This window comes from Oncorhynchus keta, chromosome 9 (assembly GCF_023373465.1).
Source record: "Oncorhynchus keta strain PuntledgeMale-10-30-2019 chromosome 9, Oket_V2, whole genome shotgun sequence".
NCBI lineage: Eukaryota > Metazoa > Chordata > Actinopteri > Salmoniformes > Salmonidae > Oncorhynchus > Oncorhynchus keta.
Genome location: NC_068429.1, coordinates 8,385,617 through 8,396,389, shown reverse-complemented (window position 1 = coordinate 8,396,389; position 10,773 = coordinate 8,385,617).

Below are 10,773 nucleotides of genomic sequence, written 5' to 3'. Positions count from 1 at the left end.
CTCTCAGTGTGATTTTTGCGCAACACAGAGAGGTAGCCATTTTTCCTCCCGGTCTTAGTGAAAAGCCAACTGTCCCGGTTGATATATTACCGAATAGATATTTGAAAAACACCTTGAGGATTGATTATAAAAGAATGTTTGCCATGTTTCTGTCGATATTATGGATATAATTAGGAATTTTTGTCTGCGTTGTCGTGACCGCTATTTCCGGTGGATTCCTTGGCATAACGCATCAAACTATCTTTATGGTACAAAAGGAACATTTGCTGTCTAACTGGGAGTCTCGTGAGTGAAAACATCCAAACTCATCAAAGGTAACCGATTAATTTGATTGCTTTTCTGATTTTCGTGACCAAGCTTCCTGATGCTATGTGTACATAATGCTATGCTAGGCTATCGATAAACTTACACAAACGCTTGTATTGCTTTCGCTGTAAAGCATCATTTCAAAATCTGAGACGACAGGGTGATTAACAAAAGGCTAAGCTGTGTTTCGCTATATTTCACTTGTGATTCATGAATATGAATATTTTCTAGTAATATTTTTTGACTGTTGCGCTATGCTATTCAGCGTTACTGATGACAAATGTACCGGATCCGGGATGGGTAGTTCTAAGAGTTAAACAAACACGGAGAGAAAACATTATTGAATGTCTCATGGCTCAAAGTGGAAGAGGGATTGATGTCATCACTACTTGTTGACAAGCTGTATGTACCAAGCTGTCTGTTTAAACTACTAGCACGTAGCTCAGACACCCATCCATACCCCACAAGACATGCCACCAGAGGTCTCTTCACAATCCCCAAGTCCAGAACAGACTATGGGAGGCGCACTGTACAGTTTCTGTACAGCACTTTGAGATATCAGCTGATGTACGAAGGGCTATATAAATACATTTGATTTGATTTGATTTGATTCGATTTGATTTACACAGAGCCATGACTACATGCAACATTATTCCACATTATGGAACAGCGGGGACTGTGAAGAGACATACTCAAAGGTACAGACACATGCATACATTGTAATATTGTTGTATGGTGGTATTATGCATTTTGTATTGTACATGTAGTGGCGTAATAATGTTATATAATGTACTCTTTAATCTTTTGTAAGTGCTTTATTGTCTTTGGACCCCAGGAAGAGTAGCTGACGCCTCGGCAGAAACTAATGGTGGATCTATAATAAACCCCAGGAAGAGTAGCTGACGCCTTGGCAGAAACTAATGGGGGATCTATAATAAACCCCAGGAAGAGTAGCTGACGCCTTGGCAGAAACTAATGGGGGATCTATAATAAACCCCAGGAAGAGTAGCTGACGCCTTGGCAGAAACTAATGGGGGATCTATAATAAACACCAGGAAGAGTAGCTGCTGCCTTGGGAGAAACTAATGGGGATCTATAATAAACCCCAGGAAGAGTAGCTGACGCCTTGGCAGAAACTAATGGGGGATCTATAATAAACCCCAGGAAGAGTAGCTGACGCCTCGGCAGAAACTAATGGGGATCTATAATAAACCCCAGGAAGAGTAGCTGACGCCTCGGCAGAAACTAATGGGGATCTATAATAAACCCCAGGAAGAGTAGCTGACGCCTTGGCAGAAACTAATGGGGGATCTATAATAAACCCCAGGAAGAGTAGCTGACGCCTTGGCAGAAACTAATGGGGATCTATAATAAACCCCAGGAAGAGTAGCTGACGCCTTGGCAGAAACTAATGGGGGATCTATAATAAACCCCAGGAAGAGTAGCTGACGCCTTGGCAGAAACTAATGGGGATCGATAATAAATCCCAGGAAGAGTAGCTGACGCCTTGGCAGAAACTAATGGGGGATCTATAATAAACCCCAGGAAGAGTAGCTGCTGCCTTGGCAGAAACTAATGGGGGATCTATAATAACTACAAATACAAACCCAAAGTGTGTATCAGTCTTTCCTGCCCCTGGACAACTTTCAGAGTGAAGAAACACATATGTAACTCTATCAATTAGGTCAACTATCCCTTTAAAGGCTATTAGTGGCCACAGAAGTCAAGCTACATAGGCTACCATGTCCTCCGCTACATAGGCTACCATGTCCTCCGCTACATAGGCTACCATGTCCTCCGCTACATAGGCTACCATGTCCTCCGCTACATAGGCTACCATGTCCTCCGCTACATAGGTTACCATGTCCTCCGCTACATAGGTTACCATGTCCTCCGTTACATAGGCTACCATGTCCTCCGCTAAATAGACTACCATGTCCTCCGCTACATAGGCGACCATGTCCTCCGTTACATAGGCTACCATGTCCTCCGCTACATAGGCTACCATGTCCTCCGCTACATAGGTTACCATGTCCTCCATTACATAGGCTACCATGTCCTCCGTTACATAGGCTACCATGTCCTCCGTTACATAGGCTACCATGTCCTCCGCTAAATAGGCTACCATGTCCTCCGCTACATAGGCTACCATGTCCTCCGTTACATAGGCTACCATGTCCTCCGCTACATAGGCTACCATGTCCTCCGCTACATAGGCTACCATGTCCTCCGCTACATAGGCTACCATGTCCTCCGCTACATAGGTTACCATGTCCTCCATTACATAGGCTACCATGTCCTCCGTTACATAGGCTACCATGTCCTCCGTTACATAGGCTACCATGTCCTCCGCTAAATAGGCTACCATGTCCTCCGCTACATAGGCTACCATGTCCTCCGTTACATAGGCTACCATGTCCTCCGCTACATAGGCTACCATGTCCTCCGCTACATAGGTTACCATGTCCTCCATTACATAGGCTACCATGTCCTCCGCTACATAGGTTACCATGTCCTCCGTTACATAGGCTACCATGTCCTCCGTTACATAGGCTACCATGTCCTCCATTACATAGGCTACCATGTCCTCCGCTACATAGGCTACCATGTCCTCCGTTACATAGGCTACCATGTCCTCCGCTACATAGGCTACCATGTCCTCCGCTACATAGGTTACCATGTCCTCCACTACATAGGCTACCATGTCCTCCGCTACATAGGCTACCATGTCCTCCACTACATAGGCTACTATGCCCTCCGCTGCATAGGCTACTATGTCATCCGCTACATAGGCTACCATGTCCTCCGCTACATAGGCTACTATGTCCTCCGCTACATAGGCTAACATGTCCTCCGCTACATAGGCTACCATGTCCTCCGTTACATAGGTTACCATGTCCTCCGCTACATAGGCTACTATGCCCTCCGCTACATAGGCTACCATGTCCTCCGCTACATAGGCTACCATGTCCTCCGCTACATAGGCTACCATGTCCTCCGTTACATAGGTTACCATGTCCTCCGCTACATAGGTCTTCCACCATGTTACCATGTCCTCCGCTACATAGGCTAACATGTCCTCCGCTACATGTGCCCTCCGCTGCATAGGCTACTATGTCATCCGCTACATAGGCTACCATGTCCTCCGCTACATAGGCTACCATGTCCTCTGCTACATAGGCTACCATGTCCTCCGCTACATAGGTTACCATGTCCTCTGCTACATAGGCTACCATGTCCTCCGCTACATAGGCTACCATGTCCTCCGCTACATAGGCTACCATGTCCTCCGCTACATAGGCTACCATGTCCTCCACTACATAGTTTACCATGTCCTCCGCTACATATGCTACCACGTCCTCCGCTACATAGGCTGCCATGTCCTCCGCTACATAGGTTACCATGTCCTCCTCTACATAGGCTACCATGTCCTCCGCTTGAAGATAGGCTACTATGTCCTCCGCTACATAGGCTACCATGTCCTCCGCTGGTAGGTTACCATGTCCTCCTCTACATAGGCTACCATGTCCTCCGCTATAGGCTGCTATGTCCTTCGCTACATAGTCCTCCGCTACATAGGCTACCATGTCCTCCGCTACATAGGCTACCATGTCCTCCGCTACATAGGCTACCATGTCCTCCACTACATAGTTTACCATGTCCTCCGCTACATATGCTACCACGTCCTCCGCTACATAGGCTGCCATGTCCTCCGCTACATAGGTTACCATGTCCTCCTCTACATAGGCTACCATGTCCTCCGCTACATAGGCTACTATGTCCTCCGCTACATAGGCTACCATGTCCTCCGCTACATAGGTTACCATGTCCTCCTCTACATAGGCTACCATGTCCTCCGCTACATAGGCTGCTATGTCCTTCGCTACATAGGCTACCATGTCCTCCGCTACATAGGCTACCATGTCCTCCGCTACATAGGTTACCATGTCCTCCGCTACATAGGCTACCATGTCCTCCGCTACATAGGCTACCATGTCCTCCGCTACATAGGTTACCATGTCCTCCGCTACATAGGTTACCATGTCCTCCGCTACATAGGCTACCATGTCCTCCGCTACATAGGTTACCATGTCCTCCTCTACATAGGCTACCATGTCCTCCGCTACATAGGCTACCATGTCATCCGCTACATAGGTTACCATATCCTCCGCTACGGTACTTTATGGGAAATTCATAAGCTTTGACACTGAACCATGTTCAAACCAGAGTTTATTGGCAAATTGAAGACAATGGTGTAATGGTTCATTTTTATATGTGTGTATGAGAGAAGAGAGAGAGGTCACTCCTCCATCAATCTGCTATTGTCGTTCTCTCAATCTATTTCAGTTGTGACTCCACAGCGTGGAGGGTAGTATGTGTGAGGGGTGAGGGAGGTTGAAGGGGGGCAAGGCACCGATTCATCACTGGGATTGGAAATAAGACCGACACAGCACAGTTTGTCATGTGAGATTAGTCTGAAGCTGGTAACGGCTGTCCTTAATATAGTCTCCACCATCGCACACTACTCATCCCCTGGAACCCACCACTACTGCTGTAGACCAGTGTGTGTGTGTGTGTGTGTGTGTGTGTGTGTGTGTGTGTGTGTGTGTGTGTGTGTGTGTGTGTGTGTGTGTGTGTGTGTGTGTGTGTGTGTGTGTGTGTGTGTGTGTGTGTGTGTGTGTGTGTGTGTGTAGAGCAGGGAAGGACATCTGGTGGTGGTTCCTTTTGTAGGCCTGAGGATCCATTTCCAAAACCCCCCCCAAAAAACGTCTTAATGTTGAGAGTTAGAATAGTAGGATACACCAGGTACTATTTGGTAATGTGGTTGTCACTGTTAGAATAGTAGGATACACCAGGTACTATTTGGTAATGTGGTTGTTACTGTTAGAATAGTAGGATACACCAGGTACTATTTGGTAATGTGGTTGTTACTGTTAGAATAGTAGGATACACCAGGTACTATTTGGTAATGTGGTTGTCACTGTTAGAATAGTAGGATACACCAGGTACTATTTGGTAATGTGGTTGTTACTGTTAGAATAGTAGGATACACCAGGTACTATTTGGTAATGTGGTTGTCACTGTTAGAATAGTAGGATACACCAGGTACTATTTGGTAATGTGGTTGTCACTGTTAGAATAGTAGGATACACCAGGTACTATTTGGTAATGTGGTTGTCACTGTTAGAATAGTAGGATACACCAGGTACTATTTGGTAATGTGGTTGTTACTGTTAGAATAGTAGGATACACCAGGTACTATTTGGTAATGTGGTTGTCACTGTTAGAATAGTAGGATACACCAGGTACTATTTGGTAATGTGGTTGTCACTGTTAGAATAGTAGGATACACCAGGTACTATTTGGTAATGTGGTTGTCACTGTTAGAATAGTAGGATACACCAGGTACTATTTGGTAATGTGGTTGTCACTGTTAGAATAGTAGGATACACCAGGTACTATTTGGTAATGTGGTTGTTACTGTTAGAATAGTAGGATACACCAGGTACTATTTGGTAATGTGGTTGTCACTGTTAGAATAGTAGGATACACCAGGTACTATTTGGTAATGTGGTTGTCACTGTTAGAATAGTAGGATACACCAGGTACTATTTGGTAATGTGGTTGTCACTGTTAGAATAGTAGGATACACCAGGTACTATTTGGTAATGTGGTTGTTACTGTTAGAATAGTAGGATACACCAGGTACTATTTGGTAATGTGGTTGTCACTGTTAGAATAGTAGGATACACCAGGTACTATTTGGTAATGTGGTTGTCACTGTTAGAATAGTAGGATACACCAGGTACTATTTGGTAATGTGGTTGTTACTGTTAGAATAGTAGGATACACCAGGTACTATTTGGTAATGTGGTTGTCACTGTTAGAATAGTAGGATACACCAGGTACTATTTGGTAATGTGGTTGTCACTGTTAGAATAGTAGGATACACCAGGTACTATTTGGTAATGTGGTTGTCACTGTTAGAATAGTAGGATACAGCAGGTACTATTTGGTAATGTGGTTGTTACTGTTAGAATAGTAGGATACACCAGGTACTATTTGGTAATGTGGTTGTCACTGTTAGAATAGTAGGATGCACCAGGTACTATTTGGTAATGTGGTTGTTACTGTTAGAATAGTAGGAATACCCAAGATGCAATTTGAAAATGTGGTTGTGCATCAGCAGTTTTTCTCTTGTTATTTCAGTCACTGACAGTCACTCAGTTATCCTATGTCAGCTAACATTTTATAGATTGGTAAATTAGTTTTTCCAGCGACAGTCCCTTCAGAGAGTATTCACATCCCTTGAGTTATGCCACATTTTATTGTTTTACAGCCTGAATTCAAAATGGATTAAATTGATTTTTTTTCTCTCAACACAACATTTAAAACATTTTAAATTTGTTGAAAATGAAATACAGAAATATTGAATTTACTTAAGTATTCACACCATCGAGTCAATAAATGTTAGAATCAGTGATTACAGTGGGCAGCATTTATTTCTGGGTCTCCAAGAGCGTTGCACACCTGGATTGTACAATATTTGCACATTATTCTTTTAAAAAATTCTTAAAGCTCTGTCAAGTTGGCTGTTGATCATTGCTAGACAGCCATTTTCAAGTCTTGCTATAGATTTTGAAGCCGATTTAAGTCAAAACTGTAACTAGGCCACGTAGGGACATTTAATGTCTTATTGGTGAACAATTCCAGTGTAGTTTTGCCCTTGAAAAAAAAACAGGAACCAGGTTTTTCTCCATTTTTTTTTGCTTTTTTATTTTATTGCAATTATCGCCTTATCGCAAACATGATGCATGTTTTGGAATATTTGTATTCTGTACAGGCTTCCTTCTTTTCACTCTGTCATTTAGGTTAGTATTGTGGAGTAACTATAACATTGTTGTTCCCATCCTCAGTTTGCTCATATCACAGCCATTAAACTCCAAAACTCTTTTCAAATCCCCATTGGCCTCATGGTGAAATTCCCTTAGCAGTTTCTTTCCTCTCCGGCAACTGAGTTAGGAACGACGCCTGTATTTTTGTGGTGACTGGGTGTATAGATACACCAAGTGTAAACAATAACTTCATCATGCTCAAAGGGATATTCAATATAGGGCTGGGGACCCACAAAAATCTATGGCTGGCTCTGACTGAACGAATGGGCATGGATGTGGGTATAGATATGGGTATGGATGTGGGTATAGATGTGGGTATGGATGTGGGTATAGATGTGGGTATTGATGTGGGTATAGATGTGGGTACTGATGTGGGTATGGATGTGGGTATGGATGTGGGTATTGATGTGGGTATAGATGTGGGTACGGATGTGGGTATTGATGTGGGTATGGATGTGGGTATTGATGTGGGTGTAGATGTGGGTACGGATGTGGGTATGGATGTGGGTATGGATGTATAGATGTGTATAGATGTGGGTATGGATGTGGGTATGGATGTGGGTATGGATGTGGGTATTGATGTGGGTGTAGATGTGGGTACGGATGTGGGTATTGATGTGGGTATAGATGTGGGTATGGATGTGGGTACGGATGTGGGTATAGATGTGGGTATGGATGTGGGTATGGATGTGGGTATGGATGTGGGTGTAGATGTGGGTACAGCTGTGGGTATTGATGTGGGTATAGATGTGGGTATTGATGTGGGTATGGATGTGGGTACGGATGTGGGTATAGATGTGGGTATAGATGTGGGTATGGATGTGGGTATGGATGTGGGTACGGATGTGGGTATAGATGTGGGTATAGATGTGGGTATGGATGTGGGTATGGATGTGGGTACGGATGTAGGTACGGATGTGGGTACGGATGTGGGTATGGATGTGGGTATGGATGTGGGTACAGATGTGGGTATAGATGTGGGTATAGATGTGGGTATAGATGTGGGTATGGATGTGGGTACGGATGTGGGTACGGATGTGGGTACGGATGTGGGTACGGATGTGGGTATGGATGTGGGTATGGATGTAGGTACGGATGTGGGTATAGATGTGGGTACGGATGTGGGTATGGATGTGGGTATGCAGACTTGTGGCCCCTCATGATGAATTCAGATGTTTTTTTGTGGCCCCCATCCCTGGTGTAGTACATGGAATCCTATTCCACATCAGGTAACTGATGTGAGCAGTAGAATCGGATTTTAAAAATCTAGTAAAAATACACAGCGGGGACTGTGGAGAGACGCACACACAGGTACAGACACACATACATTGTAATACCGTGCTTTTACACCTGCATTGTTTGCTGTTTGGGGTTTTAGGCTGGGTTTCTGTACAGCACTTTGAGATATCAGCTGATGTACGAAGGGCTATATAAATAAATTTGATTTGATTTGATAATATTGTTGTATCGTGGTACTATACATTTTGTTTGAGACAGTTTGTTACAGCATACAAATACTCCTGCAGTAACAGGAAATGTAAATTATTATGTGGATTATAATTAATATACTTTTTTTTGTAGGGGTTGTTTAATTTTCCTTAAAGGGAAAGTAAAGTCTGAAATGTCAGTGGAAATTACTTCAGAACTTCAGAAGCTCCAGGTTTTAAAGTTGTCCTGCAACAGGGTGATCAATTTAAGATCCTACATGTGTAAATGTGTCTGAGGAGGAGACAGAGAGAGATAGACAGCGAGAAAGTCCTGCAACAGGGTGATCAATTTAAGATCCTACATGTGTAAATGTGTCTGAGGAGGAGACAGAGAGAGATAGACAGCGAGAAAGTCCTGCAACAGGGTGATCAATTTAAGATCCTACATGTGTAAATGTGTCTGAGGAGGAGACAGAGAGAGATAGACAGCGAGAAAGAAAAACAGAAGAAATGCCTGGCCAAGTGTGAAAATGTTGAGACGTATCTTGTTGATCACACTGTTCGATCCATGGCGAGGCAATACCCAGCTCTTACTGAGTATGTACCTCAGGAAGACCCTGATCTAAATAGGAGTGACCACATGACATGTAAACACAAATCTGTTGTTCTTATTTTAATAATAATAATGAAAACTCAGACTTGGGCAGATAAAAGTGAATATATTTCAATGGTTGAAAAAACAACACCAACTCTAAGGCAAATGGAGATATTTGTCATAACTGCAGTCAACAGAGATTACGGCGTGTGTTGCCCTTTAAATTACGGCATGTGTTGCCCTTTAAATTACGGCGTGTGTTGCCCTTTAAATTACAGCCTGTGTTGCCCTTTAAATTACAGCCTGTGTTGCCCTTTAAATTACGGCGTGTGTTGCCCTTTAAATTACAGCCTGTGTTGCCCTTTAAATTACGGTGTGTGTTGCCCTTTAAATTACAGCCTGTGTTGCCCTTTAAATTACAGCCTGTGTTGCCCTTTAAATTACGGTGTGTGTTGCCCTTTAAATTACAGCCTGTGTTGCCCTTTAAATTACAGCCTGTGTTGCCCTTTAAATTACAGCCTGTGTTGCCCTTTAAATTACAGCGTGTGATGCCCTTTAAATTACGGCGTGTGTTGCCCTTTAAATTACAGCGTGTGATGCCCTTTAAATTACGGCGTGTGTTGCCCTTTAAATTACGGCGTGTGATGCCCTTTAAATTACAGCCTGTGTTGCCCTTTAAATTACAGCGTGTGATGCCCTTTAAATTACGGCGTGTGTTGCCCTTTAAATTACAGCCTGTGTTGCCCTTTAAATTACAGCCTGTGTTGCCCTTTAAATTACAGCGTGTGATGCCCTTTAAATTACAGCCTGTGTTGCCCTTTAAATTACAGCTTGTGATGCCCTTTAAATTACGGCGTGTGTTGCCCTTTAAATTACAGCCTGTGTTGCCCTTTAAATTACAGCCTGTGTTGCCCTTTAAATTACAGCCTGTGTTGCCCTTTAAATTACGGCGTGTGTTGCCCTTTAAATTACAGCCTGTGTTGCCCTTTAAATTACGGCGTGTGTTGCCCTTTAAATTACGGAGTGTGTTGCCCTTTAAATTACGGCGTGTGATGCCCTTTAAATTACGGCGTGTGATGCCCTTTAAATTACGGCGTGTGTTGCCCTTTAAATTACGGCGTGTGTTGCCCTTTAAATTACGGTGTGTGTTGCCCTTTAAATTACAGCCTGTGTTGCCCTTTAAATTACAGCCTGTGTTGCCCTTTAAATTACGGCGTGTGATGCCCTTTAAATTACGGCCTGTGTTGCCCTTTAAATTACAGCGTGTGTTGCCCTTTAAATTACGGCGTGTGTTGCCCTTTAAATTACGGAGTGTGTTGCCCTTTAAATTACGGCGTGTGTTGCCCTTTAAATTACGGCGTGTGTTGCCCTTTAAATTACGGCGTGTGATGCCCTTTAAATTACGGCGTGTGTTGCCCTTTAAATTACGCCGTGTGTTGCCCTTTAAATTACGGCGTGTGTTGCCCTTTAAATTACAGCCTGTGTTGCCCTTTAAATTACGGCGTGTGATGCCCTTTAAATTACGGCCTGTGTTGCCCTTTAAATTACA